Below are 12,468 nucleotides of genomic sequence, written 5' to 3' on the forward strand. Positions count from 1 at the left end.
AACACTCAATTCTCCACGCAGCTTTGTAAAATGGCCAATTGTTTATTGCTGAGGCGTTTTGCAGAACTTTGTATCCCTCCTTGACCGTATAACTTCCCCCATTGGGGTCCCAGACATATTTGTCTTCTGCAGTTCTGTTTGTAGGGGCTGAGCCTATCAAAGAGGATTTGAGCTCAGTCCAGGGGTTCTTGAGGTTATCCGGGAGGGAGAGAGGCCTCCAGCCTATCCAACAGTCCTGATCCCATAGAGAGAGATCATATAGAGATTTGATCTTAGCTTCAGCCATCCACCTTTGCAGGGCCCTGAAGTTGGGGAGCATTGCCCTTGCTTCCTTGCCCATGATCCTGTCCTCCCAGATATTTATTTCTTTGCCATTCCCCGGAGCCCTGGAGATGCAAGATTTGAAATGAGGAAGTGTCTTTTTGATCAGCTTCCAAACAGGAGTGCACTGTCTTTCAGTGATGGTTTCTGAGAGGATGCTACTATTGGTCCCATTTAAGTACTTCCTCTTGATGACCTCTGTCCACCAAGCCCCTTTCTCATTTAGAATTCTCCAAACTAGTTTATAGCCCATTGCCATGTTAGCGAGTCTTGGAATTCTGATTCCGATTCCTCCTTTTTCTAAGGGAAGAGTGACCTTATCCCATTTTACCAAGCTGAATTTCTTTGTGTCTTGCTTTCCTCCTTGCCACAAGAAACTTCTGATAATCAGTTCCATGTGCTTATGGATGCCTGCCGGGGCGAGGGTAGTAGCAAATTGATAGATTGGAAGGGCTGAAAGAATGGCCTTGATGAGGATAGTTCTGCCTGCCAAATTAAGCCAATACACTCCCCAGCTTTGTAGTTTCCCTCTTAGCTTCTCGATTAGTTTTACCCAGATCTCAGCTTTAATAGTTTCCTTGGCTAAAGGCAGCCCTAAATACATGAAATGGGACCAATTCCCTTGTGCGGGTATTTCCATAATTATGGATATTCTCTGGGTTATGTTTCTTGGAACATTCCAGGTGTAAATCATGCATTTGTTGTTGTTCAATCTGCCTCCAGAGGCTTGTAGAAACCTTTCCAGTGTGCTCTTGAATCTCCGGGCAATAATGCTGGAAGCACCCCCTATCAGCAGAGTGTCATCTGCAAAAAGGGAGTGATTGATTCCCTTTGAACCGCGAACTATGTCCACCCCTGTTATTTCTTTTGATTTTCGCTTGTTCTCCAAGTGCAAGCTGAGGGTTTCAGCCATTATAATGTAGAGAGATGGTGACAACGGGCATCCCTGCCTCAAGCCTCTAGAACTCTTGAAGGCGCTGCAGGGCCTTCCATTGATAAGGGGAGCTGTCCAATTATGAGAGATACATTCCATGACCCGGTTAGTAAAGTTCTCTGAGATACCAAATTTCTTTAGGACTGCCTTGAGGAATGAGTGGTTTACTCGATCAAAGGCATTCGCCATGTCCAGTTTAATGACCATGCCCCTCTCCTTTCTGGATATGCTGCTATGTATTGCCTCTTGTATTAGAATGACATTATCCGTGATGTGTCTCCTAGGTACAAAGCCTCCTTGGTTCTCGGATATGAGGGAGGGAAGAACTTGTTTTAGCCTGTTTGCCAATATCTTGGTGATAATTTTGTACGAAACATTACACAGAGAAATTGGGCGGAATCTGTCAAATGATTGGGGGTTTGGGTCTTTGGGGATAAGGGCTAGATGGGAGGACTTAATGCTGCTGCCCATTTTGCATTTAATAAAGAAATTCTTTGCCATTCTTATGTAATCCTTCTTAATGATTTCCCAGTGGGTTCTGTAAAAGGCCATTGTGAAACCATCTGGGCCTGGGGCCTTATCCATTGGCATGCTTTGGATAGATCTGACTATCTCCTCCATCGTTATCTCCTTATCTAGCTCAGTGTTTTGAGCTTCAGTAATTTTGCTCTCAATTATGTTTAGGAATTCCGGGTTTTCCAAGTACTGAGGATCAGCAGTCAAGAGAGTTTGAAAGTGATGGGTCGCTGCTTCTTTGATCTCCTCCTGCTCTGTTAGGACTCTACCCTCCACTGTGATTTTCCCTATGTTGTTCCCTGCTCTCCTCAATTTGATGCTGTTATGAAAGAAAGATGTATTCTTGTCGCCTGATTTGAGCCAGAGGCATCTCGATTTTTGCCTTTGCTCTTCCTCCTCCACCCGGTTCTGCTTATACTGCTCCATGTATAATTCCTTTTCCTTCCTTAAATCTTCTTCTGTATCTTGGCGTTTCTCTTTTTCTTGACTCCACTCAGCAAGCTTTATTTGTAGGGCGGTTTTCCTTTTTCCCTCCTCTGTGGCGTAATTTCTTGCCCATTGTTTGATGGCTGTCCGGAGCCGTTTAATCTTAGTTTCCCATATAAAGTGCGGAGAGCCTGTAACTTCTGTTGCCCAATTTTCCTTTATCAAATTCCTAAAGTCTTCACTGCTGTCCCAAGCTCTGTTATACTTAAAGGGTAATGGCCCCATGTTTTCCCCTTTAACCAGATGCAGTGCCACTGGTTTATGATCTGACATAAAGCCTTGGATAATTGTGCTTTGGATCCTTGGGAAGTTGGCCACAATTCTTTCTTGAACCAGAATACGGTCCAATCTCTCTTTGATGTTATTTTTCCCTGTTCTCTTGTTTGACCAAGTGAACCGCCCGTTCTGAGGCGGGATATCCACAAAACTGTGATCTTGGATGATTTTTTCCAATGCATCCCTTGATGGATCTGCAAAAAAATTCCCTCCCATCTTCTCTTCTGCATTCCTTATCAAATTCAAGTCTCCTCCCAGGAAGATATTTCTACCTTGGGCACTCATTAAGTCTGTGCTGACCGATTCCCAGCATGAAGCTTTTTCTCTAAAGTGGGGGGGGGGGCGTAAATGTTGTATATCGTGTAGTCTTCTGTCTTAGATATGTTTTGCATATCTAGTCTTAACCACCATCTGTTCTGCCTGCTATCTTTGAGTTTCCATTTAGTTTTGTTCCAAATTGTACCTATTCCGCCTGAGGCTCCTGCTGCGCTTATTGCTATTCCTTCATAGCTTCTGCTTCTTTTCACACTGCTTTGAAAATCCTGCTCGGTGATTTTGGTCTCCTGAAGTAGTAGAAAGTCTGGGTGTTCCAATTTGAGAAGGTCACGGACTGCATTAGCTTTTAGGGAGGAGCCCATCCCCCTACAGTTCCAAGAGACCAGATTCATCACTTACTTTGTTTATTGTGAGTTCCACCTTTCTCCTTTACCTTCTCCCCGCTTCCTTTGGTCTTATCAAGATATGTGTCCATTGGTTGTTGGGTCCCTGTGGCCATTTCCTTTGCGGCATTCTCATCCCTTATCTCTTTGTTTGATTTCCTTCCAACTTTTCTGGGTGGGTCTGTGGATGTGATGTTTTCCTTCGCTTTGTTCCTTGTTAAGATTCTTTCAACAGTTTGGGGGGGGGAAGTCTGAGGGGGGGAGGGAGGGGTTGATTTGGGACCTCTCGGAGAGAGGGGGGGGGGGAGGAGGGGTCCTCAGCAGATAGAGATTCGAAAGGGTTGGAGGAGGAGGGGAAAGAAGGGTCAGATCCGGTTGGAAGGGAATGAGGGTTTGAGTTATCAATAGGAGGCTTTGAGGAGGTTCCAGGGGGAGGATTTGTCTTTTTCTTCTTTACAATTTCCCATGCTTCTTCCGGAGCTTCCACATTGTTATCAGAGTCTACTAGTTTATTTTTACTACATCTATTGGCAAAATGCCCATACTCGTGACATACCTTGCACTTGAACGGCAGCTGTTCATAGTCCACTTGCTGTATATGCGTCCACTGGTCCACCTTAAGTTTGATCGCTTCCGGCAATCCTTTCCCCAGGTCCACTTCTACACATATCCTTGCACATGCGTGCATATTCTCCTTTGGTTCCGATCTGTCGATATATTTCCCTACAGCATTCCCTATGGCTTTCACAGATTCATCTCCCCAGCAGTGGAGGGGCAGATGGGGAAGACGGACCCAGACCGGAACAACACTCGGAACATCCATCTCTGGATCAAAGTCAGGAGTCCATCTGTTTAGATAAAGGCCTCTGGTGTCCATGAAGTAGGGGCCGTTCCTGAAGATGAGATTACGATCTTCCACCGTTTCGAAAAGGAAGGTAAAGAATCCCCTCCCACAGAATCTTATTGCTATCTTCCCTTGGACCATTGAGTTCCAGTTCCTTTCTACCCATCGCTGAACTGTTCGGGGGGATGGCCATAGTCCCGTGAACTGGCCAACCAAACCACGATCAGCTAGGGCAACTGCTGCTTTCCTCGGAAGGGCAGGAGGGAGCGAGACTTCCGGGATTTCATCCAGCTTCTTGATGAACTTTGAGGCAGAGGGGCGTATTTTCTCAGTGGTATTCTCTTGGATTAATGAGGCAAAAGTCTTCTCCAGGTCATCTTGCTCTTTGTTTGGTGGATCCATTGCAGAGGGTATCAGCAGCGCCAGAGGCGCTCCTGCGAAAGGCAGAGGGAGGGAAGGGCCGCAGGCCCCCAAGAGAAGCGGGCAGGAGGCCCCAGGATGGCAGAGGGAGCAGTCAGACAGAGGAGGCAGCCCAGCAGCAGCGCTGCTAGGCGCAGGCGCGCAGAGGGTACGCAGCAGCAGCAGGGGCAGGCGTGGGAGGGAGGCGCGGGCTCTCTCAGCTCTCCAATATGATGAACAAAATATTATTCTTTAAAATATTTGTACAATTATATAAATTCATGTTTTTACTATTTTTATTATTTTTAAAATTAAATTGTTTTGTATATATTAAAATAATGAGTTTTTTTTGTATATTTAAATAGAAATAAATACTATATTTAATATATAATTTTATTTTATTTTATTTATTTGTATGAATTACTTGAATAGTAAAATATATAAATGCATATGGTTTTTAACTTGAGCATTTTAAAATTTATTTTTTAACACATTCATTTTTGGTTCACATGATGTTCTTCGTACCAATCAATCTTCATATTATAAAATTTATTTTTTAGCATCATATTGCATCTGTTGTCTTTTTATTCAAACCATAAGTGAGTTTAAAAAAATGAACTTGTAAAAGTTCAAAAACTATATTATGATATGAGGATTTCAAAAGGGTTCTTTCTCATAACATTTAAGTATGGCCAAAGCTTTCTTGAAAGTTTATTGTTTTAAAAAAATAATAATAATTTTAATTCGAGTCTTGCAAACAATAAATTTATATAAAAGTGATATTTAAGTGATTTATAGTAAAAATGAACTTATGGAGGCTTCATCAAAATCTATGGAGGCTTGGGCTAGAAAAACTGGAAAAATAAGATGAAAGGAAACTTGGGAGAACCTGAGTTAGAAAATTCACTAGGATGTGGCCTTCACCAAAATCCATGGAGGCTTGGGCTAATAAAAATTGGAACAATGAAATGAAACGAAACGTGTGAGTCTACGTAGTTGGAAATGGCTTCTATGCACTGCCCTTCTCTTTGAGCTCAAGGAAGACAAAAATGTTATTTTCATAAATTACCCGTCTTTGGGAATAAGATGTATTTGAACAAGAGGTCCTGATTTAGGCATGGTGGAAGACATCCCAAACATAGTTCCATTGTGGGTAAAGCTTCCTTAGCTCCCTCTCTCTTGTTGGAACGATGATTGTCTCACAGCCATCGACAATGGAGTAGGCAAATACATAGATAGAGAAAATACAAAGGGAAGCCAATTTGCATGTCCACAAAATTGTTTCAAGCTAGATTTGGAGAAGGGGATTCCTGTAGAGATTTTTATCATGATGAGAGGATGGAAACATTGTCAAACTTTGGATTATGAGCATCTTCTTCAAGTGTTGGGTTTGCCATGAATATGGATATTTCACCCGTGACTCCAAGAATGCCCAAGCAAATAGAAGTGAGACCCTTGTAGGTACCCAAGCAGAGCAATGAGAGACTTCGAGAAGGAAAATAAATAAGATGTCCTTGTTGAGGAAGGGGAAATCCTTGGACCCTTGAAGGAGGTCACTCTAGGAGAAGTTGCCTTCTCATTGACCATAAAATCATCCGTAGAAAATGATGGTCCTATCATTTGTCAATTGGCACAACTAGAGTCCCCTTTGAAAGGAGCAGGACCCATGAAAATAGTGACTATAAATACGGATTTGACAATTAGAGGACTTGATGAAGTGAGTAGTCAAGAGACTGAAAGCACTGCTAAGAAAAAGGGGGAGACATTCTAAAAAGGAGAATAGGGAAAAATAAGTTGAGCACAATAAAAAAATTGGGAAATAAACTGCAAATCTTTGATTTGTTATTGTTCTTCAAAAATAAAGGCACAATAGAGACAATGAAAGGGGGTCCCAAACATTACTTGCCTCCTATGAAATGATGAAATTTCTCTCATGGAACATAGGGGGTTTGGGAGGACCCTTTAAAGGCCTCTTTGTCAAGGATTTAATTAAGGTGGAGAAGCCTTCGATTCTTTTTCTCCAAAGGTCTGGGCTTTTTTGGAATAAAATTGGATTGCTATTATTTTTGAAAGGAATGATACCAAAGAAACGACCGAGTGAATGATTATGCTCCTAAATATGCAGAAAAGTTAAAATTTTGTGATAAGCTTAATATGTTAAAGAATGATCAATGGAATTAGAGTTCCATCATCAGAGGTGACTTCAATACTACTTTAGTTGCATTAGGAAAAAAGGGGTAGAAACATAGTGTGAGACCTGTTCAGAGACCTCAAAGCAGAATGGGATATGATAAACACCAAGACAAGGAAAGGGAATTTTACATGGTTGAACATAAGTGATTTTGGTCATATAGCAGCTCGTCTTGACCGGGATTCTCAAAAGTTTGGACCATTGACCAATCTCATTGGTAATGGAGGATCTGGGACCTATCCCTTTCTAGTTTAACCTTGGTTGGTTGAAAGAGGAGGGCGTTAAGGATATAATATCACATGCATGGTGCACTTCAGTGCGAGGGTCGAAGATATAGTTCGTTAAAGAAGTGCTTTGATCTTGAGCAAAAGAAGTGTATGTTTGTGTATGTTATGCCATGCAAAAGAAAGAATGACTTGGTTAATGAACTAAAATAACGTATATCTGGCATGGAAAATAGTGAAGTGGAAGACTGGCATCTAGAGAGGGAGAAGCATTTAAATAAGAAAATCTAATAGGAAAAACTAGATGAGGAAGCTTTTTGGAGGCTCAAAGTCTAGAAGTATATAGCTAAAGGAAGGTGATCAAAACACATCTTTCTTCCACAAGTAGACAAAAGCAAGGGAAATATGAAATAGGGTGACGGAGATCACTCCATACGGTAAGAAAATAATCACAACATTTCCAAAAATAAAAGTTGAAGCCGAGGGATGCTTCTAGTCTTTGTATTCAACAATTGGATATCTAAATCTTAGTAAGATTGAAGAATTTCTGTCCTCATTTCTTCTAGAGATTTCAAAAGAAGAAAATCAATACCTCATGCAAGAAGTTGCAAAAGAGGAGGTGATTGAAGCAATTTGGTCTATGGACCTTGATAAGGCTCCAAGGCTCGACGAATTCCCCATCATCTTCTGTTTTTTTTCACTTACTGGTTCACGGATACCCGGGTCAGTGGGTAGCCGCTACGTCTAGGGTTTTAAACACTGAGTGGACGCCACCCAAAGGGCATCAACACCCCTCGGCCTATTTACTGACCTAACCCCAAGAGCTTTTGGGATTCAACCCTGTGACCTCCCATTGGCGAGGCACTTGATTTGACCGATTGAGGTAACTCTTGGGGCTCCCATCATCTTCTGTTGATCCTTTTTGCTATTGATTAAAAAATATTTGATTAAAATGCTCAGTTGGACCAAGACCAAGGGTAAGGTTGGAGGGGGAATTAATTCAATATTTTTAGCCCTAATTCCCAGAGTCTAATGCTACAAACTTCAATAGATTTCGCCCCATCTCAATATGCAATGCCTCCTATAAGATATTAACAAAAATAATTGCAGGCTAGTTAAAGAAATTGATGCCTAGGTTGATGTCTAAAAATGAGGGCGACTTTCTTTAGCATAGACACATTTTGGATAATATTATTCTAGGACAGGAGGCAATCCACTCTAGCGAAGAAAGGGTAAACCATAATTTGTAATTAAACTGGACATGACAAATGCTTTTGATTGGGTAAGTCATTCTTTCCTCTTTCTTATTATGGAGAAACTCAGTTTTTGTAAAGAATTTATTCTTTGGATAAATGTTTATATTGGATCCCCTTAGATCACTTCCTTGATAAATGGTAGGCCAACCCCCTTATTTAAAGCTTCTAGAGGTCTATACCAACATTGCCGACTCTCTCCTCTATTGTACATATTAGTGACATATAGATTAAGCATAAATCTAGAAAAATCCAGAGTAAGTGGATTACTGTAGGGCCTCTCCATTGCTAGAAATGTAAAAGATTTCAATCACTCCCAATTTACAAATGATATTATTATTTTGGGTGGCGCTTCAAAAATCATGGCAAGAAGATTCAAAGGGATCCTAATTGTTTATCTATAGTGTTCGGGGGGATTAGTGAATAGGAAGGGCCATCTTTATGGTTGGAATTGTTAAGGCAATGTTGTAGGAGATTGCATCCACTTTGAATTTTTTAGTTCAGATTGGGTGGAAATCTTTCAAATATCTAGGAGTTCCAATCTCTTTATGTTTTCCTTTTAAAGAATGTTGAGGTTGGTAGCTTGGGAAGTACTCCAAGCCCTAGGGTTCAAGTTTTGGAGAAATGGGCACCACAAAAGTGGTTTCTAGGCTTAGAACCCAAGGTGTAGGTTTTGTACCCAAAGGAGTTGGGCCAAAACCTTGTTTAATTTTGTTGGTTTGACTTTTAGAGATTGTAGAGAACCCTAAAAGGATCTAGGGGTTACAAAGAACACTAAAAACAAAGGTATACAAAGCAAGATATGAATTTATATGTGTTAAGGGTGGGTTCGCTACCAAAATTACAAGTCGACCTTGTGATTAGAAGTGCCATTTCAAGGGTTGTTCGATGCACTCAAAAGAACATATAAATAGAAGGTTTGTAGGACTCAAAGGAGCACATCCAAGTGTTACAGATCCATTTGGGCACATCACTGCCATCATCCAGATCAGTGTTTTAGGGCTCATTAAGCCCTAATTTCAGTTGCTATATGCCCTAAACAAGTCAACCTTTTGAATGCCTCCTTCCCAGATAGTTTCATGGCCTGAAGGCATCCTGAAATGACCTCTAGAGGGACCAACATAGGTAGGCCCATGCAAGGGTGCACTGCAGAGCAATTAAGTCCATGCCAGGGTGCTCTGCAGAGCACTTAGGCCCTCTTTAACCTGCATTGGGAGAGTTTGAGAGAAATTCACATAGGGTTTGGGGAATATTCTTATCTTCTAGGGCCTTTTAGAAGATTCCCACACTTATCATCTCCTATGAGATCAAAAATGGATAAGGAATGAATTAATATACCTCCTATCCTCTCATCCCTTCCTCCATGGAACTAATTCTAAGTATGGAAGGCCATTCAATACCCTCATTGATGACAAAAACTCCTCCATCTTCCTATAAATTGAGCACTCATCTAAGTGATCAAGGGCTAGACTTTGATGAATTGTAAGGAGATTATGTTATTTTGAGAATTGAGACTATTTTAAGTGTCATTATGCTGCCGGAATGTCATGCTTATGATGTGATGTGGATGGAACCAAAGCTGGAGGAGTGACTTCGAATCAGGCTTCATGGTTGTAATTCTTCCATCTATTCAATAAAGTATTTACACCTTTTTCCATATGCTTATCTTGATATGTGATGCTTATATGTGTGAATGTATCTGATTCCATTTACTTATAATCAATAGATCTTTTTCTTTGATTGGTTCTTTGTCTTCTGTTGATGTTTACAGTTACTTCTCAAGCGTGTTAAGTACAAGAAGGAGCGACAAGACCGATACAAGGAGGCAAGAGGAAAGCGTAAGTACATGTAGGTCCTCTCATTCTCTTTGTCTTATCTATTGTTTGTAGAAAAAGGTTAAAGTGCTTTAAACTGTTGTTCTAGATATGCCTACTTATCTAGGGAATTTGTATTCTCTACGTATATACCAAATTCTTCATAACATATTGGCGACCATACTGGGGAACGATCATCATTCCAAGTACCTTATTCACATCCTAGGACACTCTAGCAGACCTTACTTCCTTTCATTGATTGTATTTCAACCTTGTTAAAGTGAATTTTGGTCAAAAATTGTGTTTAGTTGCCTCTTTAAATGGCTTACTATCATTAGCGCAGGCTTGTGAGGGACACAGTGCGCTGCAGAGCACCCTTGGCTTAGGGACAGTGCTCTGAAGCGCACTGTCTCCCATTCAGGGATGCGCTGATTCTCTTTGGGTCAGTTTTCCACCTTTGGATATGGTTTTTACTAAATTTCTTCTGTTTGATTGCTTACTGAGTGATCAATGAGTGTCATGTATCTGAAATCAATATTGTATCTCCTTTGCTAGCTTTACTTTGACTTGATTGATTAATGTTTCTTAAATGATTTCTTTGTCATTATCGATTGATCGTCAAAGTTAGATTATAGTCGATTAATCTTTGTTTGAAAGAAATTGTCGTAAAAGTATTCTTTTCCTTCGAAAGAGAACTGTCGTAAAGTCTTCGTTCTTGTAAGAAGATTGATTGATTGTATGTGCATTAGTTTCCTTTTTTGTTCATCATAACATTAAGGGAATTGAAATGAAAAACTTGCATCGTGCATTGAAAAAGTTTGTGTTTGCTCATAGGAATAGTTTAGGGAAATTGCATTAGATTGTGCTCTTTGCTCTTAATTGAAAGAAATATCACTGCTTTATCCCTATTAGCTAAGATTTTCATTGTTAAATTGAATGGAAAGAATGCTTATCATATTAGTTGCATTCTAGGAATTTAAAATACATCACATGGTGAACCTTGAAAGGCAAATTCTTAATCAAGATCAACTTAAAATTAACCTCAATTTACCTAATAGAGCATTGTCACCTAATGAATAACATTTAGAGGTTCTAGGCTAGAGACGTGTTCCAGCGTCGTAAAACATAGTAACTATCGCTAACTTGTCTGCAATACATCCCAAGTGTGATATCTCATTCCACGTATGTGAGTATATTACAGCTCGTCCACATACCTTCGGGTATATAGGGCGGTGTTACAGTACATAAAGTATATGGGAATGCTCTCACTATGTGGTTTTGCATTAGACATTGCTAATACAGATTGGGCCTCCACGTACTTTCGAGTATATATGGGAGGACAAAACTAGGTTGCTATCCATCCTTAGGTAACCGAGTCGGCCCCCTTGTAGACTGTGATACACTGAACACAACATTCGAGGAGATTTCCTGCCTGTACTTCTTGGTTTTCTAGGAGGCATTTTGCAGTTCACAGTTGCTTGGTAAACCTTTTTCCTAGCTTACCCCTCTTTGTTTGTTTCTTTTTTGCAATAAAATCAATTAGAAATCGTGGAGGAAAATCAACCCTTACCTCGTCGTTCGCGGAGAGTAGCGAGTAAACGACCTTTACCGCCCAAAGCTACACCTATTCGGTCAAAACGGTCTCGTTTGACTAGATCCAGTACTTCACAAGCATCTGGTTCTTCATCTGAATTACGAGAAACACCTATACCGGTAAGTACTGTGACCCTAGTTACTCCTACGATTACTGGTATATCTATTACTGAAGTGGAATCTCCACAATTACCTGAGGAAACTAGAATTGAATTTAGTGAAATGGTAACCCAAGTTGTTCAACAACAAGTTGATTCTTAATCCAAAGTTGTTCAATGAGAAATTACTTCTGAACCTAAATCTGTTCAACCAGAACTGGATCCTGAACCCATCAATGTTCAATCAGAAGTTACTTCTGAACCAGAAGTTGTTCATGAAGCCTAACCTAAACTTGTTCTTTTACTAGAACATTTGGATCTTGAGGTGGAACAATCAGAAGTTGTTACTTTACCAGAAGAATATCGACCGGTAAATCTTCAGACATGTGTAACTGTTGAGACCTCCTCTTTACCTCAGCAACAACCGGAAATCTATCACGGACCAGACGGTGAAATTCTTCCACCTAATTTGATTTCAATAGAAGAGGAACTTGAGGTAGAATCACCCAGAACTCCATTCCATTTTGGAACTATGCTTTATCTCTATCCTCATACTCCTCATTTCACTGCTCCTTTTGATCTTGATTATTTCAGACACCTGTTGATTCGTTTTGAAACTTATTTGGAAATTTGACTATGGCAGAGTCAACATCCTAGACCGTACCATCTGTTATGGCTACGACATAATATTATGTCGCAACCTCTTCGATGTTTACTACCACACATGAGTCACACTTGTATGGTGTTCCATCCATCCCATCGGCTTACCAATCTTTATCGGGAACCCACTCAGGTGTTGCTTCTAGTCCTTGGTCTTCACCAATGTCCTTAATTGAAATTCTATCTGGTTCCTCATTTAT

General features: G+C 40.5%; 1 pseudogene across 1 annotated transcript in view; it reads left to right on the forward strand.

Annotated features, from left to right (window-relative positions):
* Nucleotides 1–4,534: 4,534 nt before the first annotated feature.
* Nucleotides 4,535–12,468, forward strand: part of LOC149147857 (SAC3 family protein B-like) — a 46,359-nt pseudogene continuing 38,425 nt past the window's right edge. The window contains exon 1 of the transcript XR_016263184.1: nt 4,535–4,604. The product of XR_016263184.1 is annotated as an SAC3 family protein B-like (transcript). The remainder of the gene's footprint in view (nt 4,605–12,468) is intronic.

The sequence above is a fragment of the Pinus tabuliformis genome, chromosome 9 (assembly GCF_031772625.1).
Source record: "Pinus tabuliformis cultivar Carrire ecotype Pingquan chromosome 9, CPIR1, whole genome shotgun sequence".
Lineage (NCBI taxonomy): Eukaryota > Viridiplantae > Streptophyta > Pinopsida > Pinales > Pinaceae > Pinus > Pinus tabuliformis.